Source organism: Podarcis erhardii (genome assembly GCF_964252035.2).
Source record: "Podarcis erhardii genome assembly, chromosome: 1".
NCBI classification, from domain to species: Eukaryota; Metazoa; Chordata; class Lepidosauria; order Squamata; family Lacertidae; genus Podarcis; species Podarcis erhardii.
The window spans coordinates 139,629,421-139,649,552 of NC_138497.1; the positions used below are offsets into that span (position 1 = coordinate 139,629,421).

Genomic DNA, 20,132 nt, shown 5'->3' on the forward strand with positions numbered 1-20,132 from the left:
AAGTAATAAAAAACAGTAATGCTCCTGTGTTCACCCATATGCATTATTAACACACTTTCAATGTTTGCACTGCAGGACAGAGAGAGAGAATGTAGAACTGCCAAGTAATTTGCAAAAAAAGGAGGGGGGAGGAATGAACGTTTTAAGCATGGTAAAGAGAAAAGAAACTAACCTAAAAGGGAAAAGGGAAGGATAATAAAATAATGCTTGTTCAGTCTTGCTTTCAAGCGAGAAGTTTTTTTGTGCTTAAGGCTCAATACCTTAATCCACCTTGCGCCAAAGTTCATTGCAATTTTGAAAAGTTAATAATGTTAAAAATGCACTTACTATTGAAACATAACAAATTATTATTAATGTACTGTATGTAAATGAACTGGAGAAGATTAGTGGGCACAAAACACAGGAAAAATATCTCTATAGAGATATGGGATAGTCACTGGAATAACTAATGAAATTCCCTGTCACAGAATGTGGCTAGAACAATGAGTCTTCCAAACACTGTCCATGGCTTTCTTTTAAAATTAAGGGATCCAGGTCCCAGGGTGCTGCCTTTAATTTGACTAAAGGCCTTTCTTTTAACTTGCTGTCACCACAAACTCCTACCTTTGTCTTCAATTGGGAAACAATGGGAGTGCCCATAGCTCAGTGATTAATTTAGAAACACATGCACTGCCAGCGCTCTGCCTTGCCCTGCAGCTGAGGTGGTCGAGGCCACACGATGCAAGAATGCCATGTGCATATGACATCAGCACGCCTCATGGCACACCACAGGGCATGCTGACATCATGCATGCATGCTGTGGAATTTTGAGGGGGACTGCCCCCCCTCCTTGAAAATTTTGGGGAGTCTCTGCCCCCTGCCCCCTTAGATGGCAACCACTACATGGTAAAATGTGTTCTATCTGTAGGAGGAAGACTTGAGTACCTTGATTGATACTTCTGAAGCAGGCTTATACTCCAACTAATCTGAATAATGTTTTGTCATCCAGCATGTAAAAGTTAATAGTTCTGTCATCTGGATAAAGTCCAAAGTTCAACATACTGAAACTAATCACTGCCCTTTCCACAAACCAAAAGCTAATTCCCAAACTACCCAAAAAAATGTGAGCATTACCCTCCTGTTGGACCTTTGCCTGCAGCATACGCAAAATGCATGTTGACATATATATAGTCAAAGTGATTCACTGGGAGTAAGGGAGAAGAGTGAAGAAAAACTTAAATGCCTTTTAACAATTCTCCAAACACAACCATGCAACAAGCCTCTTAATTTGCTTGGTAAAGTACTACATATGTAAAATTGCTTTTGGACAGCTTTGTTTTAACCAAATATCTTTGCTTCTGTTCTCATAGCTAAGTCGGTTCAAATAATTATTCCTGAATAGATTTCTGTATGCCAATTAAAATTATGCTTGAAGCTGACCAGTAGTGCTAAGTTGCTTATTAGCAGGACCTTCTTCAATTCAAGTGCAGATACAGCATAGAGTAGGAGCCGGGCTTTAACCAGCCAGTGTCTCAAAATAAGCTTTGTACCACCCCAACCCCCAAGGCCAGAAAACTGGGAGACTGCTGCTATTAACTGATGTGCATTGGTCCCTGGTTTAAAAACTCGCCTTTGCAAGTCACACCTTCAAGCAGGGTGTCCCCACCACAACACTGGAAATAAAATATATGCTGAACACTTGGATTCAAATAGTGTTTGCACCCCAAAAGAGCCTTTGGAACAACCCAAATCACAAGTCCCTTCAACCAGTTTGCTGCACTATGGGAGACTGGCTGCAATTGGACCCGTCACAGCAGATGATGGAAACAAACGTTTGTCAGAGTTGGAGCACTTTGGCTTTTCCCACATGTTCAATGAGGTAGAGGTGATTGCTCCAGCCCTCACTTCACTCATTAATTATCATCTGAAACAAGAAGGTGTTTCATGTGTTTTCGTATGAGTCACAACTTAAAGCGAGGAGACTCATAAGAAAACATGTGCAAGCTTAGCTTTTCTTTTTTAAAAAAAAACCACAAATTGTCAGGAGGAACTCAAAACAGTTAGTCACTGCCATGATCTCAGAGGCCCTGAAAGCTTCTAATACAACAGTGCAGATGGGGGCAGATGGGTGCTGAGAAGAAGTAAGAGAACAAAGGCCTGTGAGCTGTTGGGCCGGCCAGAACGCCATGTGGGGCCGGGATTGGAGAACCATTTTGGCGCTTGCTGGAGGAGCTGCACTAAGAGACTGGAAGCCAAGATGGTCAATGGCTAGTTGCTGTGCTGGCTATGTTCAACCCCTCTGAATACCAGTCTCTGGGAAGTGCAGGTAAGGGAGCTGGGCATGGGAAAGTGTTGCATCTTGTTGTCATGTCTTGAACCTGATTCCCAAGGAATTCTGCAGGCGAGATCCAGGGCAGCCCAGAGGACAGTGCAGGAATCTTAGGCATGGGTTCGGATCCTCAGTTCAGCTGAAGACAGTTAGATATATCACCTCAGCAGAAGCTACCACGTAGTTAGAGGCGCTGAACCTTTAACGCTCCAGAACAACTGTGTAGCAGACAGCGATCAACCATTTATTCACTGCCTCTCTATGCCTATGAAAGCTTTACCTGTTGATTTTTGCTTATTACGCAACTGCTCACAGGACCAGCCTTCATGAACAACGTGGCACATTTAGTTTTGGCTTCTCTCCCCTCCACCCTCAAATAACCTCACAGAAAGGCTGTGGTTCTTAGTCTCAGTTGAGAACGCAAGACCCGTCGGATCAGGTGAGTGGCCCATCGAGTGCAGTATCCTGTTCTCACAGCAGCAAACCAGAAGGCCAAGGGAAGCAACCACACCTAGAATCCTAGAGTTGGAAGAGACCACAAGGGCCATCGAGTCCAACCCCCTGCCAAGCAGGAAACACCATCAGAGCACTCCTGACATATGGTTGTCAAGCCTCTGCTTAAAGACCTCCAAAGAAGGAGACTCCACCACACTCCTTGGCAGCAAATTCCACTGTCGAACAGCTCTTACTGTCAGGAAGTTCTTCCTAATGTTTAGGTGGAATCTTCTTTCTGGTAGTTTGGAACCATTGCTCCGTGTCCGCTTCTCTGGAGCAGCAGAAAACAACCTTTCTCCATCCTCTATGTGACATCCTTTTATATATTTGAACATGGCTATCATATCACCCCTTAACCTCCTCTTCTCCAGGCTAAACATGCCCAGCTCCCTTACCTGCACTTCCCAGAGACTGGTATTCAGAGGGGTTGAACATAGCCAGCACAGCAACTAGCCATTGACCATCTTGGCTTCCAGTCTCTTAGTGCAGCTCCTCCAGCAAGCGCCAAAATGGTTCTCCAATCCCGGCCCCACATGGCGTTCTGGCCGGCCCAACAGCTCACAGGCCTTTGTTCTCTTACTTCTTCTCAGCACCCATCTGCCCCCAAACCTCCTGTAAAAGACACTTTTTCCTGTCCTCTCACACTCTTCCCAGTCACCTTGGCAACCACTATCTGCCCAGGCCTAAGGATTCCTCTCTGATGTGGGCCAGTAACAAGGTGAGGCCCTGGCTTGGAAAGGAAGCCTAGCCTGTATTTTCCTACTGGCCTGGAGCTAGATTCTGACATTCATAATTCCTTAGAAACCAATGATTTAAGAACTCGGACTGCTATCACATGGATTGACAGTCAAGCAGATTATAATTATAAACAAGTTGAAAATATATGTTCTCAAGTTCTACCCAGCTTCTCACTCTCACACTAAACGCAAATCATTGAAACAGTAAAACATACAAGTTTAATTCTTTTTGTTTGTTGGTGACACGTTCAAGAAGCAATGCCCTGAACTTTAATCTCTTTGACCATCCCACAATCCACATTGAGCTGTAGCTCATGTAGTTAATACTGCTGTTATACCAGCAAAACAAGTGGCTCTAAATAGGGTTTTATCCAAAACAAAGGGGACACTTTTTGCAAATTTCTTTTGCCCTCTGTGAAATGCCCCCTTTTTGATCATGGAAACTTGAACAGGAATTAAGATGTTTATGGATTCAGAGCGAGGGCAACATCATACAGAGAGAATTGCCTTCTCTTTGAACTGGCTTTGTTTGCCCTAAGTGATGTCATTGTACAGCCAAATCTGACCGCTTATATGATTTGTTAAGTTGTGGGCGAACATAGCAGATGACACAGCGATTTCTCCAGAGCAGCTCTTTACTTGCAAGCTGGACAGAACTGAACAGCAAACAGCTCAGCCGGCCTGCTTTTATAGGCAGCCGGCTGTCAACATTGTAGCAACAACAACCCAGAGTTTCCCGCCTAAAGTAACTGACGTGGACCTGAGTGAAAACTATCTACAGACCTGAGTGAAAACTATCTACAGTATCCCCCTGCTGGCCCAGGGTGAAACTTCACTACATAACACCATTATTTCACTTTTCCCAGAATAAAGATTGAGGTAAATCCAAAACGATGGTATCAAAGTAGCGATCAACTGGGGACAAAAAAAGCTGCAACAAGCCCTCATAGCTCATTCTCTCAATGTCATATGAAGCATGCATGGTGGTTAAGAGAATGAGATATAAACCAAAAGACCCCCATCTGAACACATTCTCAGCCTGTCTGTAATACAGGATAAAAATACTGTCTGACTTTAAAGAGCAGTTGAGGGCACAAGTAAGCTATAAACTGAGATGATGTTTGTAAAACAGTAATTTAAAGCATAATTACTCGTGTCCAAAAATAAAGGCTTTTTGTGATCAATTTCCCACTTTGGGGGAGATTTTGGAAGCATATGTGCAAAAAAGGACAGAATCACATCTGGCCATTTCATTTTAAGGAGTATCACGTGAGCTTTAATGCAGAACAGAAAGTGGAAATCTGTTCTGGAACAACAAAACAAAACAAAATAAAGACAAAGGTGGTACAGAGTCATCTGTGATGCCAGTGTAGGAAGGCTGAATGTTATTTGGCAGGTTTGTATCTTTTCTTAATATGAACTGAGTCCAAACTAATAAGGCCATTTTGAACCAGAACACTAAGATGACAATACATAAGGGCTGTCAAGAGGATATCTTTTTCTCTGAGCAAACTCAAGAAAGATCTGTCCAATGACTCCTCAACCTCTTCCCCCTGTCGATAAGACCTAAAATTGACCAGCCCATTGATTTCCTACATGATTTCATACTGGCTTCGCCATGTGTTCAGATATCTATATGACACATGTTGATTAGCATAGTATCAGGTATGTAGTTTTGTATAAAACACACACACACACAAATTAGGAACAAAAACTTTCTCAAAAGCCTTATTTTTTACCCAGACCTTTTGATATTAATTTTCTGCTCATCTTTTAGTGTGGTGGGAGGTACAGTTGGACCTACTTGTATATTTTAGGTTGTTTTACTCTTATTTTTAATGTTCATATTTATAAGTTGCTTTGAGATTCATTTTTTAATCAACTAAGTAATAATGATAATAGGAGGAGGAGGAGGAGTACACGGCACATACAGGAAATTCATCCTCCTTTTTTAGCAAAAGGGCCTAAGGTTAAATCCTGAGCTTACCAGTGGAATTCTGCAGTGTGATAACTGTTGGGGCTGCAGAAATAGATGGCTGCAAAATAGGCTGGAAATGTCTGGTCATTCAGCTGTATGAGCAGCAGGATAAATTGCCCTCACTCAAATCTGGCTTTGTGACATTGACACCTAGACAAATTTAACTGGCTATGAGATGATATGATACCATCAGACTGCTACCTGATTGTTGATGGGCCAGGATATTTTAAAAGTACATTTTTAAAAATTCTGCTGCAGTTGGCTGTGAACAGTGTGTAAAAATGGTGTTTTCACAGACCTTTTCCCCACCACTCCCCACCACTCCCCACTCCCTCACTCTGAAAAAAATTTACAGGTGAAATTTTTGTGCAGCCATACTTATCGATTGTCCACATCTGATGAAATGGGAGAAGCTGCTCCAAAGGAGAACAATGTACAAATACAATACAAGAAATATGTATGGTTGTCTATTGCTCTCATCAATTGCACTGAGAGCTGAAGCCGACGAAGGCTAAAGAGGCTGATCTATGCCATTTTGAGTAATCTGACTATAACATACAGGAATACAAATAAATAGCCTAGATCTAATTTTATAAACTGTTCCACATTTCCTTTATTATATTAAACTGCAATGGAAATAGAGCAACACATTCCCACTTCTCAGTGTCAATGGCCCAAATTCCTCCCTGGTGGATGTGTTTTCACTGAGGCTTATTGATTTCCTTTATAAATCAATTTAAGCCAGTCCAAACCATTTTTTAAAACTTATAATTTATTGTTTCACATGTATCTTGCCTGTAGAGCTCTGAAGACCATAGACTATGGATGGAGTTCAACTGAGCGAGCCAAGCCCTTGCGGGGAGGCAATAGAGGGAACTGCCCCAAACATGGTGGGACCCACATTAACACTGATTAAGAGTACACTCCAAGGGCAAGAGAGAAGGAAGGGGTGACTTGGTAGCTCAATGAAAGTCAGCCCCCAAGCCCTCTAGAGTTTTTAAAAAGAACCTACCGAGAGTGAGTTCTAGGGGGCAAGACTTCTTACACTCATTACTGTCATCTTGTTAGTAGCAATAAGGCAATCTATCTGATTGCAAACACTCGAGTCACCTGTTCCCACAGGAAATAATGAAATGAACACAACATAAAACAATTAATGGTTTTTTCATTTAAAAAAATCGAGCAGTAACCAAAAACAATCAGCTTGAAATATGTACAGTAATATCATGACTTCCCACCTGCAGCAGACATGAGATACAACATGCAACAGGAGCAACACGGTTCTCATTTTCTATTAGATCAATATTTATTGCATGCTTATAGTTGATCCCTATTAGAATATGTGCGTAGCTTTACTTCTGACTAGTTTTCTGGTATGGATGCCGACAAACAGATTTACCCTCTATTTGTCCACAAGATCAGCAGCTTTTGCTAAAACCTTTCATGTCTAGAATTGGTTGTTTCTGTAAAACAAAGGAGAATTGCAATAGTTATCCTAAAAAGCAGTAAGTGCCATAGGATCTGCTGTTGCATGGCCTGACATCATCATTTATCTGTCCCCCACCCCCCTGCTAAAAGCCTAGTGGAGACTTTTATGCCTCCTTTGCCAGTGCTGCAGCAAAAACTTGCATGATGTCATCAAGTGCAACCAGTAAACAGTAGCAGTCCCTGAATCACAAGTTTGGAACTCCTTTGGAATGAATCCCGGCAGAAACTGCTGTTTCAGCTTGTTGCTTGTGGATGGTGCAGGGTAAAATTTTAAAATGTGAAGATAAATCATTGGTGTTCAGCCTTTGACAAATGGATGAGAACTTCAGGCACATTCCTAATTCATGCCTTTCCAGTGTCGAAAAATATAACAAATAAAAATGTTTGTAGAGGTCTCTGGTGGGGGACGTCAACACCCAAAACAAATAGGGAATATTTCTGAGGCATTTTAAATTCCCACACCAGCCAGGCACCTGCCCACAAAAGCCAGACAACAAGTGTAGGGGTTGTAGAGCCAATAGGAGCAATATATATTTAAAGCTATCAATTTTTATTTTTATTTTGAAGATAGGGTAAATTATTGAAAATATAATACTGCAATGGGTTACTTTTTGTCCTGTGGGTTTTGTTGGTAACTTTCCTATGTAGTTTAGATTGTTTGGCAAATGGAAATCAATTTTTAGAAAGCCAGGTTTAGAAATAATGCTAGATTGCCTGGGTGAGAATGAGCATATGACAAAACAAAACCCCAAATTGCTATGGTTCTGCAGCCATAGTAGCAAAATGTGTATGAGCTACTAGCTAGAATTCCTTGATTTAAATCTTATCTCAGCCTGCACTGGGTGGATTTAAGAAAGCTAAACTTCACCTACCCAACTGACATTAGAGGATAAAATTTTGGTCTGGCCCAAGACAAGGAGTAGGATTTTGATTTGAGAGAGCTAAGTCCAACTGCCTTAATGTGGCTCTGTTCTCTGTTTTCATTTCAGCCAGCAGGTGAGAGGATTCAATGTCTAAATGGTTCCACATACTAAAAAAGAAAAGAAAAACAATGCTCCCTCTACATGTCAGACCTCTACATGTCATACCTAGCATGTCAGAGAGGGGCAGGTTAGGCCTCCCCTCTATCTACATGGCTAAGATTAGAATTTGGAGGAAAACCTATGTTTATCTTATTACCAATTCAAAGACTGGTGCTGAACCCACTGTGCTTTTCACCTTATTCCTTCCTAGTACTCTTTGCTTCTCACCCTCTGTCTCATCTTTGGGTCAGAATAATAATTATTTTTTGCTCATCTCAGCAGATGATAGTGGGGAATGAGATGGGGTTTCCAGTAAGGAATATGGCAGAAGATGTAGCTTCTATGAGCCTAGCAGCAGCCACCTCCTCTGCATTTTATTTATTTATTGCAAATATTTATAAGTCACAGCCAAAATGTGGAACACCAGAACCAACTTTTCCCTGTAGAAGCAACTACGTAAAATCAATACTATGAAGAAGACAAACAGTAGCTTGGACACAGTAAGGGGATGCACCTCATCCCTCCCCAAAGGAATGGACAAAAAGGTGCCAATTCACCTGTTGATGCAAGGACAGTAATGTTGGGGCATGATGCATCTCAGACAAGGAGGTACTAGCAATAGTAGAGGTAGACTTACGATGGCAGCTCTACCTGGGGCACCTTTTTAAAACAAACAAACACAACAACAAACTCATTGTGCTGTAAAGCACTTTGGAAATGTAAAGCTGTGTCATTAACACAGACAGTTTTTCCGGGTCATGTGGCCAGCATGACTAAGCCGCTTCTGGCGAACCAGAGCAGTGCACGGAAACGTTGTTTACCTTCCCGCCGGAGCAGTACCTATTTATCTACTTGCACTTTGACGTGCTTTCGAACTGCTAGGTTGGCAGGAGCTGGGACCAAACAACGGGAGCTCACCCCATCGCGGGGATTCGAACCGCCAACCTTCCGATCAGCAAGTCCTAGGCTCTGTGGTTTAGACCACAGCACCACCCGTGTCCCTTAACAAACAGTAGCAGAAGTCATATAGTCAAAATCTAGTTCCATGCAATCAAGCCAGTGGTAATGCCTCACCCCTGATTTGCCTTGGAATGACACCTCCACCTCTATTTTCTTTGGCTCCAGGACCTCTTCTGGTTGCTCTGCCTGAATGAACTCCAGTCTGCCTGCTCTTTGCCTTTAGCTGTACCCCTGATCAAAGAATGCTACCAATGTCCCAGCATGCAACTATCCAATGGGGAAGCATTAACTCAGAAAAAGTAAAACATAACTTAGGACATTCAGCTATAGCTTCCAAGCAGCCATTTGTCATTATCATGGAAGCACATTTTCAGCTGTCAGCATCACAATAGCTGTCACTTTATCTACTGAGGGCCTGAGTTGCATGTTGTTATTGTTTATGATTACATTTATTCATTACTCATGACACAAAACATTTCAAAGCAACTTACAACGTTAAGTTGTTACATTTATGGTATGTTACCTTTATGGGGCAAAATCATCTGGGGGACACTTGAGATGTCTTGCATGGAGGAATATTTCAACGGTGTGTGAAATGTCCCTTACTTTTCAAGCATTAGAGTGCCAGTTTTCTAAACAATTCTCTGAAGAATGGAACTTACAAAAAAGCATAGCTAGCCATACTTTCCATTGATCATGCTGGATAGATTTTCAAGAAAGAAGAGACTTTTAAGTTCAACAATTCAAAGGCATTGTCACAGTAAATATTACCAAATGAAGAGTCCAGTTTGAGCCCCTCAGAGCAAAGATACAAGCTACATGCAACTAATGTGGATTCCTGCAGCCCAAGTTGACCTCTTTAAAGAGGAAATAGTGGCTTCTGGAGTGGGTGATCAGGAGGAGAGAGGTAGCAGGTGAACTTCCCAGTCCAATCATTCTCCCAAGTGGAACCCCACATCACAGAGCTTCAAATGAATGCTTGTGGAAGAGCCTCTTTTTCTATCAACAGTAGAGGCACTATATCATGTTTCTATGAGTGGTGGCAGGCCATTAGACCTCAGCAAACAAGATTATTAGCCAGATTTAAAAGCCAACACTGAAATACATGCAATATTAAATGGCAAAAGAACTGCATGGAACAACAAAGAGCATTTTATGTGTACTTAACTTTTTATATCTCATAAGATCTTGTGATAAGGTCCCTCCACTTTGTTCAGCAGAAGGATTTGCACCTGTAACTTCCATACCTCGTACCTTATACCCATTTTATTGTGCATAATAATCATGGGATTGCCATGTTTCAACAAGTGAAAATCTGGACACAAAAGTTGTTGGCCTTTTTTTGTTTTGTCCGTTGGCCAAAGTTGTTGAGCTATTCCTAAGGAAATTTGCCAAAATCTGACAAAGAGTGAGCAAAGGGTACAAGCCACACATGGTCTGAAACATGAACTGGCCTTAATGGCAGAAGGTCCCCAGCATCTCAAAGGAGAGAGCAACTCATGTGTGGAGAAGGGCTATCGTTACATGGCAGAGCACATGGTCTGCAGGAAGAAGGGGCCCAGATTGCAGGTCCTGGGAAAGGCCTCTGCCAGAGATCCTGCAGAGCTGATGCCATTCAGGGGAGACCATAGTAAGCAATGTCTGATTCACTATAAAGCAGCTTCCCGTGTTCATATTCTTTTAAAAAACCAGGTAAACGTAAAGATGACAAGGTGCTGCAATTAAGGCAACAAATAGCAGAGGAAAATGAACACAAAAAGCAGAATGTGAGTTTGAAGCCTAGTTGCATTTTGATCTCTCCTAAATATATAGTTGACATTGGGGGGAGGTAATTAGTATATAAAACACTACGATAGATTCAGATTCAGGCAGACAACAGTTAAGAACTTAACATGTGAAGCACACAGACAGGCATGCAGACACACAACACACATACATTGAACACACAAACACGTGCATGCCATTTGACATAATGTATCACACTCAACTTTGGGTTACAGAGAAATACAGCCAACCTTGATACTTTGGCAATTGCACTTATGTGACATATGTGTTTGCAAACATACTTTTTCATGTGAATGTGTGAAAAAACATGTGACTACATTAAGTTGAACATGGGACATGGACTATATTTACAGAACCTTAGGTAAAGGTGAAGTGACCACCAAACCCCCCCCCCAAAAAAAACCCCACAGACTGAGAGGGTGCCCAGAACAGATTAGGCCCCATTCAAAACCCAAACCAAAAAGAACAGTTCCCAGATTCTGTGTTATGGAGTATTGTATTAGATGTATTCCAGAGGGAGAGAAAAAAGGAGACACATTTTGCTTTCTTTTCTCAGTATCTCATGCAGATGGCTGCAAAGTGTTGTTACAGCAACGAAAAAGGAATGAGTGGAAAGCAGGATAATATATGTGTATTCTGATGTGTCTCAGCAACAAAATGTTCTGCAGCTTTTGTGGCAACATGTAGGCGTAGCCTCTTGTAAGCTGAATGGCTTGATGGGGGGGGGGTAGAAAAGGGATGCATTTGCTGTATCCTCACATCCCTACCCAATAAAGATACAGCATGAAAATCAATGGCAAGGATACATGTATCTTAGTTACAATAGTGGGGGGGGGGTAACAAAAACAGACATTTCCCTCCCTAGAAACAAACACGGCTCTGTCTGTATGTGGCAGACTCTACCTACTGAAACAAGCCAAGGTATTTAATCCCTTATGTACTCCTTTACACAGAACTGCAACCACAGTTAATTTTTAGGGAGAAAGGTTCCCCCACTCTTAATACCCTTTATCTAGAATGGTTGAGAATAAAGGGCTGAATAATGTTGGTGCTTGTTTTGTTTGTCCAGCTCTGACAGGTGATCGAGAAAAGCAAAGGTTTTTAGTTGTTGTTTTGTACTTTGAGGGAACCCCAGTGGCCAAAATGACTGAGCTTATGTCTCCACGCATCAAGTAGTTTTTAAGAATGCAGCCATCACAATGAACTTCCACAATGGTACTCCATGGCCAAGCCAAAACGCCCAAGAAAAGCTATAGTACTGTGTATCAGAATAGAATAAAAAGTCGTATGCAAAAGATCGCCTGTGAATGAAACACCCACTCCGCTGTGTGAGTACAGACAGGTGAAAAACGAGCTGTGCCTTACCTTTTGTCTGCAAGCAAGTCAAACCCAAGGAGTGTGTCTGGTTAGAAAGAAAAGGCTGGAGAATCTGCAAAATAACACACACATATACACACACACTTAATATTATTACACTGGAAAAGTATTATCCTCCATTTCTGTACAAAAAGCACCCATTTAGTTTAAAATGCAACCCAAAAATGCATGCAAAATTTCCCCCCTCAAAAAACCCCACCCATATACCAAATCAATTAAATAAATGCATGAAATGCAAACATATGTATACCCTATGCCTTCCATACAGAGCCTGCATTCATCTAGTATTTGCAAATTCTGCACCTAATATATAGACGGAAGGGCTTCTGTAGATCAGCATATTGCAGGTATTTAAAAAGACACACATAAAGCTGATGGTAAATCAAAAAGGGGAAAAAACATTACCAGCTCCTGTGCTGCAATACCAACAAAGGCATATCCTTAAATAACTGCAGCATAACCATTCTCCCAGAGTATTAGTATCCGTGAGCTCTCTGTCTATCTCCAGACAGACACAGTCTGCCAGCCACCAGCTTGCAGCTTCCGTATGTGTGTCGGGGAAGAGGAAAACTGCAAATCAGATGAAGTCCCCGCAGTGGTGAAAAGGAAAAGAGGCCGAGTGGGAGACACAGAGGGAGCTCGCTGGCCACAGAATTTTCCAGAATGACGGCAAGGCAGCCAGCTCCGCCATCACTCACTTAGAATAGGATGCTGCACTTGCCTCAGCTTAAGCCGTCTATCAAAAGGGTTCCTGGTATCGAATGCCTGACAAGCATTTTAATTGCAACCAACCAAAACATGTCCTTGGTAATCAGGCCTCTAATCCCAGGAAAACCATCAGCCGGTTTCCTTTTGTGTCACTGCCAAATGTACACACAGGCAACAGAATACTAAAATTTATATGAATCCATTTTTAAAAAATAAAATGTTTTACTTTCAGTAATATGTGCTGCTGAAAAAACAGATCTCTTCGGATTATAAATGCAAAGTTACTACAGCATGCACACTACACACACACACACACACACACACACACTCCTTTGTATCTTCCAAACACTTTTTTTAACTTCTCAAAGAAATGGGAAGCTTCCTTGTAAGAGAAAATATACTGTATGCTCAAGCATTATTTTGGCTTTCAAAGAAAGATATCATGCTACAAGTAAAAGGTGCAATTACATTTCTGCTATAAACCAGGCTTAGCCACCATAGATAATAATAATAATAATAATAATAATAATAATAATAATAATAATAATAATAATTATTTATTTATTTCCCGCCCTCCCCAGCCAAAGCCGGGCTCAGGGCGGCTAACAACACTAAAACAGTGCAACAGTATAAAAAACATTATAAAAATTAATTAAAATCAAAATTGATGGCAACCATAAACTAAAGTTTTGTAAAAATTGCCAAAGAAGAGAGTCAGGCTGCGCCCTGACCAAAAGCCTGGTGGAACTGTCTTGCAGGCCCTGCGGAAAGATATCAAGTCCTGCAGGGCCCTTGTCTCTTGTGACAGAACGTTCCACCAGGTTGGAACCGCAGCCAAAAAAGCCCTGGCTCTAGTTGAGGCCAGCCTAACCTCTCTGTGGCCTGGGACCTTCAAGATGTTTTTATTCCTCTGTGGGGCATACCAGGACACAAATGTACTAGCTGAGCCACAAATTCTCTGCTGTGGATTGGAAACATCAGCAGAAATATTATATACAAGCAAATGAAAACCATGCAACAGAATGACACTTTCGAAAGTTTTGCAGCATGAGCTGCCTAACTGAACTATGTGAGAGTATGGAAGCGTAAAATGTTATGGTTGACCCAAACCCTGTTAATTTGCTTTTTTAAATATAGTGAACACAGAAGGTGACAGAGAGTGCTCCAAGGGCAGCTGAGTTCATAACCATGCCTTCTTTACTCATAAATAAATCTCATTATGTCTGATAGGAATACTAAGCGGGCATAGGAATGCAGCTCTGAATATGTGTGTAATGATTAATCTCAAAAGTACAGTGGTGCCTCGCAAGACGAAATTAATTCGTTCCGCGAGTTTTTTCATCTAGCGAATTTTTCGTCTTGCGAAGCACGAAATCCCATAGGAATGCACTGAAAATCAATGTGTTCCTATGGTCAAAAAAAGTCCAAACAAAGCCAAATTTGGTACAAAAAGAGTTTATTAACTGCTCTTTAAAGTCACACATACTGTAAAGAGCATTTCAAAAATTGAAGGAACAATAAATTAAGTTTCTAAACATGACAGAAAAACATTTAAAAATCAACAAAGTGTACAGTACATTTTCTAAGACTCTGGGGGACCACTCGAAGAAGGTTCCTCTTCCACTCTTTGCTTCTTGCTAAAGAACCTGTCCATGGTCTGCTGCTTCATCCGCCTTTTCAGCACCTCCCTGAAAGGCGACAGGACCCTCGTATCAAAAGTGTTCGCAAGGTCATGTGCCACGTGCTTGTTAGGGTGGTGCCGCTCTGCAAAAGCCTGCACATCCTTCCACTTCAGGCAAATGTCCCTCAGTTCTTTGGAGGACAGCCGTTCCTCAGTTGCTTCCTCCTCTTCCAGCGAGGCCTGCTCCTGCGCAGCCTCTGCCCGCAGTTCGACCAGTTCCTGGGTGGTCAGCTCGTGGTTGTGCTCCTCTACCAGCTCGCAGACGTCCTCCTCTGTGACCTCCAGTCCCATGGTCCTCCCCAAGGCAACAATGTCCTGCACCACTGTTGACTCTGGTGCATCAGAATCACTTGGTGCCACACAGTCCGGCCACAGGCTGCGCTAAGCGCAATTCAAATTTCTCTGGCTGAGCCCGTTCCAGGCCGTGGTGATCATCTTCAAGCAGGTGACGATTTTGAAGTGGTCATTCCAGAATTCCCGCAGGGTGATGGTGGTGCAATCAGTCACCTCGAAGCATCGCCTGAAAAGCTCCTTGGTATAGAGTTTTTTGAAATTGGCGATGACCTGCTGATCCATCGGCTGGAGCAGTGGCGTGGTGTTAGGCGGCAGGAACATGATGCTGATGAAGCTGAACTCCTCCAACAAGTCCACCTCAAGGCCTTTAGGATGAGCAGGGGCATTGTCCATCAGAAGCAAAGCCTTCAGCGGCAGGTCATTGTCCAGCAGGTACTGTTTGACAGCAGGGCCAAAAGCAAGATTGACCCAGTCCACAAACAGCACATGTGTGACCCAAGCCTTACTGTTGGATCGCCACATGACACTCAGCTGCTCCTTGTCGACCTTGTGTCTCTTGAAGGCCCGTGGGTTCTCCGAGTGGTACACCAGCAGGGGCTTGATCTTCAGGTCGCCGCTTGCGTTGGCACAGAAGAGCAGGGTCAGACGGTCCTTCATGGGCTTGTGGCCAGGCAACTTGGCCTCCTCCTGTGTGATGAAACTCCTTTTGGGCATCCTCTTCCAAAACAGCCCGGTCTCGTCGCAGTTGAAGACCTGCTATGGAACATAGCCCTCCATCTTCACAACCTCCAGGAACTCCGCTGCAAAGTCTTCAGCCGCAGGAACATCAGAACTGGCAGCCTCTCCATGCCTGACCACGCTGTGGATTCCAGATCTTGTCTTGAACCGGTCAAACCAACCTCTGCTTGCCTTGAAGACTTCTGGCTCGCCTGAGGTTCCTGGCTGTTCCCGGACGAGGTCTGCATGCAAGGCCTTGGCCTTCTCACAAATGACGGCCTCAGTCACTGTGTCCCCTGCACGCTGCTTCTCTTCTAACCAGATGAGCAGCAACTTCTCGACCTCCTCCAGAACAGCTGGGCGGTTCTTCACGATCCCGGTGACTCCCTTGGCTGCATCAGTCGCAAGGATCTTCTCCCTCATCTTCAGGATGGTCCCGATGGTCGATGGATTCCTCCCGTACTCCCTGGCGAGGCCTGTCACACGCATTCCGCGGTCGTGCTTCCAGATGATCTCCTTCATTTCCAGCGTCACCTTCTCCTTCTTCCTCTCGCCGGCATCTGCAGCAGCAGTCTTCTTGGGTCCCATGGCAGCACAGCTCCTACCTTCGTAAACTCACACACACACACAAAAATCAGTGCTGTGCTTCAAATCCAAAAAATTCAAAGCACCCAGCCACCCATCACACAGAAATTCAAGCCCAGAACCAAGTCCTTGAATCCCAAACACCCCAACCCAAAATCCAAAAACCCCCCAAAAAGTTTTAAAAGTTTAACTTATCCTTAGGACCATTTACACAGACCGGACCAAATTGTCACAACGCAATTCCTTATAGGTGGGAGTTCCCACAAGGACTATCATTTACCTATAAAGGAAGGAAGGTAAGAATCAAAACACCTGAGGATCAACAGAAGTTCCTACACGACCACGAGGAGGACCTCCAAAAAGGAGCTGCAGCTTCTTGGCCACCACCACCATCGGGACCACCACCAAAACCTACACCGTCTGGATCTGGACCAGCACCACCACCTCCGGGATTGGAGGAAAACCTAGACACCCCATTGTAAGACCCACCAACTAAACCAGGATGTCTCTGCAGCTTCTCAGCTGGAATATAAATGGCGGAAACTCTCCGGAAAAAAGAAGAAAAGTATTTCATATTTTGAAAAAAGAACAATTGGACATTATTTGCTTGCAAGAAACACATGTGACAAGGCTCCACAGAAAAGTGTTAATTAATAAAAGATTAGGCCAAGAATTTATTTCTTCGGATAAAGTCAGGAAAAGAGGAGTGGTGATATATGCAAAGGAGAGCCTGTCACCGAAATTTTTATTTAAAGATGAACATGGCAGAATTTTGGCGATTGAAATTCAGACACAAGGAGAAAAATTTTTGATATTAGGAATATATGCTCCAAATGAAGGAAAATCGGAATTCTTTAGGAAGCTGCATGAGATTATGCTGGACTACTTAGACTATAACAACATCATTATGTTGGGTGATATGAATGGGGTCGTATCTGTAAACATGGATAAGTCGCAAAGTGCTAACATAACGAAAGATGGCAGACTACCTAAAACTTTTTTTGAAATGACTGACAACATGGACTTAATTGACATATGGAGGGTTAAGAACCCCCTAGGAAAAGAAGGAACTTTCTTTTCTGAAGCTCATCTGACATGGACACGAATCGACCAAATATGGATAACTAGAGGACTGGCACCTAAGACTAGAAAAGTGGAAATCTGCCCAAAAACCTGCTCCGACCATAATGCATTGAAAGTGGAACTGAGACTAAACACAACCGGATCCTTTAGATGGAAAATGAATGACACCCTATTAAGGGATCAGGAGATTGTTAAGAAGGCCCAAAAAACTTTAAAGGACTATTTTGAGATAAATTTAAACACCACTGTGGAAAAAAGAACAATCTGGGACGCAAGTAAAGCAGTTATGAGAGGGTTTCTAATACAACAAAATACGATTAAGAAAAAGTTCTGGAATGAAAAGAAGGAGAAGATATTGGAGAAAATAAGAGAAGGAGAGAAAAAATTAAGATCTAGGCCCAAGTCGAAGGAAGTGCTGAGAGAAGTGAAATTTTTCCAGGCACAATATTCGAAATTGATAAATCAAGAGGTGGAATGGAAAATTAAACAAATGAAACAAAGATCCTTTGAATCAGCAAACAAGTGTGGGAAACTGCTAGCATGGCAGTTGAAAAAGAGACAAAAACTTAATACAGTTACAAATCTAGAGATTGAAGGGAGAATGGTTCAGAAACCCGAGGAAATTAGAAAGTGTTTCCAGAGATATTTCAAAGAACTTTATTCACAAGGGCCACAGAAAGACTTTGAGGTGGATCAATTCCTTAAAACTAATGGATTACAAAAAATAACTCAGGAAATGAGAACTACCCTGAATAGTAATATTACTCAGCAAGAAATTGAAAGTGCCATTCAGAACCTTCAATTAGGCAAATCTCCAGGCCCTGATGGACTTACCTCCAAATACTATAAGGTTTTGAAGGACTATTTGATACAACCTCTGTTGGAGGTCTGCAATCAGATTATGGAGGGGAGGAAGGCACCGGAGACGTGGAAAGAAGCTTTCATCACATTGATACCTAAACAAGAAACTGAAAAGACCCAGCTTAAGAACTACCGCCCCATCTCACTCCTAAACGTGGATTACAAAATTTTTGCAGATATTTTGGCAAGTAGGTTTAAAAAAGTACTTAATGAAGTGATCCATAAGGACCAGGCTGGCTTTCTCCCCGGTAGGCATTTGTTTGATAATACAAGAAACATTATTGACATTTTGGAACTTCTACAAACAAATCTTAATACTAGAGCGGTTTTAATCTTTATTGATGCGGAGAAAGCCTTTGACAACATTTCTTGGATGTTCATGAAGAAAAATTTGGAAGGGATGGGAGTGGGGCGGGGGTTTGAAAATGGAATAGAGGCAATTTACTCAGAACAAAAAGCTAAGCTGATAGTAAACAATGTGGTGACAGAGGGGTTTAAAATTGAAAAAGGGACACGACAGGGGTGCCCCCTATCCCCCCTATTGTTCATTTCAGTTCTGGAGGTGCTATTGAACATGATTAGAAAGGACCAGTCTGTACAAGGAATTGAGGTCGGAGTGAAACAATATAAACTGAAAGCTTTTGCAGACGACTTGGTATTAACATTACAGGAGCCAGTCTCGAGTACTAAAAGAGTGTTAGAATTAATTTCTGACTTTGGTCGGGTGGCGGGATTTAAGCTGAACAAGCAAAAAACTAAGGTTCTAGCAAAAAATTTGACCACTACAGAAACAGATGAGTTCCTGAAAGAAACAGAATTAAATGTGGTTAAAAAAGTAAAATACCTAGGGGTGTATCTGACCTCCAAAAATTTGAATTTGTTTAAAGAAAATTATGAGAAATGTTGGTCAGAAATCAAAAGAGACTTGGAAATATGGTCAAGATTGAAACTTTCCTTGTTGGGCCGAATAGCAGCTATAAAGATGAATGTATTGCCAAAAATGTTATTTCTGTTCCAGGCCCTACAGATCGTGGACAAAGTGGAATGTTTTGGAAAGTGGCAGAAGGATATTTCCAAGTTTGTTTGGCAGGGCAAAAAGCCCCGAATAAAGTTTAAAATACTAACTGACGCGAAAGAAAGAGGGGGATTTGCCCTGCCAGACTTGAGGTTATATTATGAATCTGCAGCCTTCTGCTGGTTGAAAGATTGGATCTTATTGGAAAACACTGATGTCCTAGATCTGGAAGGGTTTGATAATGCTTTTGGGTGGCATGCATATTTGTGGTATGACAAGGTTAAAGTTCACAAATTGTTTAAAAACCATATTGTCAGAAGAGCAATTTTGATGGTCTGGACAAAATATAAGGACTTATTGGAGAGTAAGACTCCGAGGTGGCTCTCACCGGTGGAGGCCAAGGCACGTAAGAGACTTAACATGGAAGCCTACTGGCCTAAATATTGGGAAATAATTGAAAAAATTGGAGACAATTGGAGGTTGCTGAGCTTGGAAAAATTAAAAAACAAGGTGCGAGATTGGTTGCACTATGCTCAAATCCAGGAGGTTTTTAAAGTGGACAAAAAGGTTGGATTCCAGGTGGAAAAATCGAAATTAGAGACAGAACTGTTAGAGCCAAAAAATAAACTACTTTCGAGAATGTATAACTTGCTGCTTAAATGGAATACACAGGACGAGACAGTCAAATCCGCCATGATAAAATGGGCGCAGGACTTGGGGCACAACATTATGTTTGAAGACTGGGAAAGGTTATGGAACACCGGAATGAAATTTACGGCATGTAGTGCCTTGAAGGAAAATATTATGAAAATGATATACCGGTGGTACATGACCCCAGTCAAACTTGCTAAGATATATCACCTGTCTGACAATAAATGTTGGAAATGCAAAGAGGCGGAAGGGACATTCTTTCACCTCTGGTGGACTTGCCCGAAAGTGAAGGCCTTTTGGGAGATGATTCATAATGAACTAAAAAAGGTACTTAGATTTACCTTACCTAAGAAACCGGAGGCCTTTCTTCTGGGCATTGTGGACCAG

General features: G+C 42.2%; 1 protein-coding gene and 1 long non-coding RNA gene across 42 annotated transcripts in view; one reads left to right on the forward strand and one right to left on the reverse strand.

The window, feature by feature from the left end:
- Nucleotides 1-20,132, reverse strand: part of MAP2 (microtubule associated protein 2) — a 343,536-nt gene that overhangs the window by 170,155 nt on the left and 153,249 nt on the right. For 38 of the 41 annotated variants that reach the window (XM_081851870.1, XM_081851868.1, XM_081851852.1 and 35 more), the window contains one exon: nt 12,139-12,202. The exons of 1 other annotated variant lie outside the window; for it this stretch is intronic. The gene's annotated coding sequence lies outside the window, so the exon portion shown is untranslated. Of the gene's footprint in view, nt 1-12,138; nt 12,203-12,555; nt 12,837-20,132 lie in introns of those variants that run through there. 2 more of the 41 variants (XM_081851869.1, XM_081851866.1) reach the window with 1 other exon arrangement.
- LOC309335762 lies at nt 2,590-6,106 on the forward strand. Its single transcript, XR_014153715.1, has 2 exons — nt 2,590-2,747; nt 5,874-6,106. It is a non-coding gene; the product is annotated as an uncharacterized lncRNA (long non-coding RNA).